Source organism: Schistocerca serialis, chromosome 1, assembly GCF_023864345.2.
Source record: "Schistocerca serialis cubense isolate TAMUIC-IGC-003099 chromosome 1, iqSchSeri2.2, whole genome shotgun sequence".
NCBI lineage: Eukaryota > Metazoa > Arthropoda > Insecta > Orthoptera > Acrididae > Schistocerca > Schistocerca serialis.
Window position 1 is genome coordinate 814964912 of NC_064638.1, and position 5729 is coordinate 814970640.

The following is a 5729-nucleotide window of genomic DNA, read 5'->3' on the forward strand; positions in this document are numbered from 1 at the left end:
TTTAAATCTTATTTCCTTTCCACTCTGTTCGTCGACAAACGTCAAAATAAAAGTGGCGGACACTGCATCAGAAGAGTGCGGTCTTTTAACATGTGCTACGTACGAATCGCCCCGCAGTTCACGACTACAGCTGTTTCCAACGATGACGTGGGGCGTTAGATACACGCGGGTAACTACTGTTTAAACTTGACCCTTAAGTCACGCTAGTTAAGTTGCGAACTGGAGCGTTACCGTCGGCATAGGTTTGGATTTTGTGCGTGTGGTTTTCTACGTGATGCCGTGTGCTGCCACCTGAGATACGCCAGTGTGTCACTGGTGTAAAGATGAAGGAGGAACATCGACACTGAGTGGTACGAGAAGCCAATGACGATTCTGAAACATCCTGGCATCTTTTGTGTATCTCACATGCTGGTTATTTTCAAGACTTCAGCCGTGATGTCTTACTATAAGATTTTATGTTGCAGATCACACTATTGGTTTTACAAATTGGTAACTTCAAAATAATTTTTAGCTGCATTGGGATCTACAGTACTTTACGGGATGTTAAATTACCTATACTATGTGATCAAAAGTACCCGGACACATGGCTGAAAATGCCTTACAAGTTCGTGGCGCCCTCCATCGGTAATACTGGAATTCAGAGTGGTGTTGGCCCGCCCTTAGCCTTGATGACAGCTTCCATTCTGCATTCATACGTTCAATCAGATGCTGGAAGGTTTCCTGGGGAATGGCGGCCCATTCTTCACGGAGTGCTGCGCTGAGGAGAGGAATGATGTCGGTCGGTGAGGCCTGGCACGAAGTCGGCGTTCCAAAACATCCCAAAGGTGTTTTATAGGATTCAGGTCAGGTCTCTGTGCAGTCCAGTCCATTACAGGGATGTTATTGTCGTGTAACCACTCCGCTACAGGCCGTGCATTATGAACAGGTGCTCGATTGTGTTGAAAGATGCAATAGCCATCCCCGAATTGCTCTTCAACAGTGGGAAGCTAGAGGGTGCTTAAAACATCATTGCAGGCCTGTGCTGTCATAGTGTCACGCAAAACAACAAGGGGTGCAAGCCCCCTCCATGGAAAACACGACCACACCATAACACCACCGCCTCCGAATTTTACTGTTGGCACTACACACGCTGGCAGATGACGTTCACCGGGCATTCGCCCTACCATCTGATCGCCACATTACGTACCGTGATTCGTCACTCCACACAACGTTTTTCCATTGTTCAATCGCCCAGTGTTTACGTTCCTTACGGCAAGCGTTGTTTGGCATTTACCGGCGTGATATGTGGCTTATGCGCAGCCGCTCGACCATGAAATCCAAGTTTTCTCACCTCCCGCCTAACTGTCATACTACTTGCAGTGGATCCTGATGCAGTTCGGAATTCCTGTGTGATGGTCTGTATTGATGTCTGCCTATTACACCTTACGACCCTCTTCAACTGTCGGCGGTCTCTGACAGACAACGGACGAGGTCGGCCTGTATGCTTTTGTGCTGTACATGTCCCTTTGCCTTTCCACTTCACTATCACATGGGAAACAATGGGCCTAGGGATATTTAGGAGTGTGGAAATCTCGCGTACAGACGTATGACACAAGTGACACCCAATCACCTGACCACGTTCGAAGTCCATGAGTTCCGCGGAGCGCCCCATTCTGCTCTCTCTCGATGTCTAACGACTACTGAGGTCGCTGATATGGAGTACCTGGCAGTAGGTGGCAGCACAATGCACGTAATACGAAAAACGTATGTTTTTGGGTGTGTCCGGATACTTTTGATCACATAGTGTGTTTAGTGCTTCTAGGTGCTATTTTTTTTATGTCTACCTTTGTATCCCGTATGACAGCTGATGGTTTACTGCATAGTGATTTTGTTTTATTTTGAATATAATTTATTTAATTTTATTTCTTTTGGATGTCACTAAATTTACCTTTGGAAAGTTTTTGTGGTCTTTATGTAGACTACTGGCCATTAAAATTGCTACACCAAGAAGAAATGCAGATGATAAACGGGTATTCATTGGACAAATATATTATACTAGAACTGACATGTGATTACATTTTCACGCAATTTGTGTGCATAGATCCTGAGAAATCAGTACCCAGAACAACCACCTCTGGCCGTAATAACGGCCTTGACACATCTGGGAATTGAGTCAAACAGACCTTGGATGGCATGTACAGGTACAGCTGCCCATGCAGCTTCAACACGATACCACAGTTCATCAAGAATAGTGACTGGCGTATTGTGACGAGCCAGTTGCTCGGCCACCACTGACCAGACACATTTTCTGTATCCAGAAATCCTCCTGAAATGTAGGGTCTGACAGGGATCGAGTGAAGGGTAGAGCCAGGGGTTGTAACACATGTGAAATATAACGTCCACTGTTCAAAGTGCCGTCAATGCGAGCAAGTGGTGACCGAGACGTGTAACCAATGGCACCCCATACCATCACGCCGGGTGGTACGCCAGTATGGTGATGACGAATACACACTTCCAGTGTGCGTTCACCGCGATGTCGCCAAACACGGATGCGACCATCATGATGCTGTAAACAGAACCTGCATTCATCCGAAAAAATGACGTTTTGCCATTCGTGCACCCAGGTTCGTCGTTGAGTACGCAATCGCAGGCGCTCCTGTCTGTAATGCAGCGTCAAGGGTAACCGCATCCATGGTCTCCGAGCTGATAGTCCATGCTGTCGAACTGTTCGTGCAGATGGGTGTTGTCTTGCAAACGTCCCCATCTGTTGACTCAGGGATCGAGACGTGGCTGCACGATCCGTAACAGCCATGCGGATAAGAATCCTGTCATCTCGACTGCTAGTGATACGAGGCCGTTGGGATCCAGCACGGCGTTCCGTATTACCCTCCTGAACCCACCGATTCCATATTCTGCTAACAGTCATTGGATCTCGACCAACGCGAGTAGCAATGTCGCGATACGATAAACCGCAATCGCGATAGGCTACCATCCGACCTTTATCAAAGTCGGAAACGTGATGGTACCTTGTGTGAAAAGCTAATCATTTGCATATCACAGCACCATCTTCGTGTCGGTTAAATGTCGCGTCTGTAGCACGTCATCTTCGTGGTGTAGCAATTTTAACGGCCAGTAGTGTAAATCGTATCTCTGTGAACGTGGGTTTATATGCGCAGTTATATTCACATAATTTGCTGTTCAGCGTCAAGTGAGAATGTATTGTGTTACGTTAACTGAGAAACACCGAAGAACAGGCTCAAGAGTCTGAGTGGAAAGGAGCCCGGCTTTCGTGCCCTTTTGCCTTTTCTTTGATGAAGTAAGAGTGTTGTCTCTGGAGAGTAACTGTTAATTATAGGTGACCCTGATAAGCGAGTGTAGAGTGCAGAGTCGAGATTGTTACTGATGACGAAGAGAGATAGCACGGAGAGAGTGGGACCTGCCAGAGACACTCAACTTACGCCACTCTAACGGCACTCAGCCGGCCGCAGACTCTGATGAGTCCGTCCGACGCGTGGCTCGCTATCGACAGTGTCACATCCTCTCATCTTTTTTTATCTGACGTATTTTGCCAAATCCATGAGACACTACGGGGAAGCACAAAATTTAACTCAGTACTTTGGTACACAGTGGGGAAACAGCAACTGCTTGCTCTCCCTCTTTTCCACGTTCCTACCAAGTATGGGCAATGAAAATCTCTGTTGCCACCCGTACCGAAACATGTACCTCGGGCGCCGCACTTTGGAGAGTCTCAGTGACGTCATCTACAGTTTTTCATACCATAAACGCGGTATTGCAGTCCCCGTATTGTTAAGAATAACGAGGCAACGGTCCTTCGGACAGCAATTAAGGCGACCGTGCGAATAAAGCGGGAAATCTAAGTTCGTGTCCCGGTCCACCACAAATCTTCATTCTCGTTCTCTTATACAGCTGATGGTTGTTCTTATTCACACGAATACATTTCATGTATTTTATAAAGGCTGTAGTCGTCGCAGGGCTTATTCCTTCGGACATGTATGCATATCCGAAGGATCGTTGTATTAGTTTTCTTAAACAAAGCAGTATCGAATGGTTTGCGATGTAGTTCCAAGGTTCTATGCTCTTAATATCAGATTTTAAAGTTCTTATCAAGACTTAATGTTTTGATTTACGTTCAGTGCATTAGTTCCTACTTTTGTCTAAATGCCTCTCTGTGCCCTGGTTATTACGATCTCAGTGATTTTTTTCTTAGTTCGTATTTGTTTTGTGCATCGCTTGAAAGCGTTATCTTCTGCAGATATTATTTGCCAACCTGTCAGTTTATGTCAGATTGAGCTATTTCTGTAAGATGTTGATCCTTAATGTAAATTGACATCCGTTATCTGTCTCTATCTCTATGGCTGACGAAAGTATGGTGAACTTCACCTGGCCTCATATATTTTATTGATTTTTCTCCGTTTCTTTATTCTCTCTGATTTTGCTACTGAAGTATATCATCGCTACTAACGTATGTTATTTGTATTTACAATGAAATTAAAACCCTTATCTGCTTACAGGCGTTGACATAAGTCGAGGGGGACATATGAAAATGTGTGCCCCAACCGGGACTCGAACCCAGGATCTCCTGCTCACATGGCAGACGCTCTATCCATCTGAGCCATCGAGGACACGGAGGATAGCGTGACTGCAGGGACTGATCTCTGGCACGCCTCCCGCGAAACCCACATTCTCAACGTATTGTCCCGCACTACATTCGTAGTGCCCCCGCCCATTATACTCGGACAGGTTCACAGGTAGATGCCGTGTTTCTTGACTTCCGCAAGGCGTTCGATACAGTTCCCCACAGTCATTTAATGAACAAAGTAAGAGCATATGGACTATCAGACCAATTGTGTGATTGGATTGAAGAGTTCCTAGATAACAGAACGCAGCATGTCATTCTCAATGGAGAGAAGTCTTCCGAAGTAAGAGTGATTTCAGGTGTGCCGCAGGGGAGTGCCATAGGACCGTTGCTATTCGCAATATACATAAATGACCTTGTGGATGACATCGGAAGTTCGCTGAGGCCTTTTGCGGATGATGCTGTGGTGTATTGAGAGGTTGTAACAATGGAAAATTGTACTGAAATGCAGGAGGATATGCAGCGAATTGACACATGGTGCAGGGATTGGCAATTGAATCTCAATGTAGACAAGTGTCATGTGCTGCGAATACGTAGAAAGACAGTTCCCTTATCATTTAGCTACAAAATAGCAGGTCAGCAACTGGAAGCAGTTAATTCCATAAATTATCTGGGAGTACGCATTAGGAGTGATTTAAAATGGAATGATCATATAAAGTTGATCGTCGGTAAAGCAGATGCCAGACTGAGATTCTTTGGAAGAATCCTAAAGAAATTCAATCCAAAAACAAAGGAAGTAGGTTACAGTACGCTTGTTCGCCCACTGTTTGAATACTGCTCAGCAGTGTGGGATCCGTACCAGATAGGGTTGATAGAAAAGATAGAGAAGATCCAACGCAGAGCAGCGCGCTTCGTTACAGGATCATTTAGTAATCGCGAAAGCGTCACGGAGATGATAGATAAACTCCAGTGGAAGACTCTGCAGGAGAGACGCTCAGTAGCTCGGTACGGGCTTTTGTTAAAGTTTCGAGAACATACCTTCACCGAAGAGTCAAGCAGTATATTGCTCCCTCCTACGTATATCTCGCGAAGAGACCATGATGATAAAATCAGAGAGATTAGAGCCCACACAGAGGCATACCGACAATCCTTC

At 45.7% G+C, this 5729-nt stretch overlaps 1 non-coding gene across 1 annotated transcript; it reads right to left on the reverse strand.

The window, feature by feature from the left end:
• Positions 1-4548: 4548 nt before the first annotated feature.
• Positions 4549-4622, reverse strand: Trnat-ugu (transfer RNA threonine (anticodon UGU)). The gene has a single exon. It is a non-coding gene; the product is annotated as a tRNA-Thr (tRNA).
• Positions 4623-5729: the final 1107 nt, after the last annotated feature.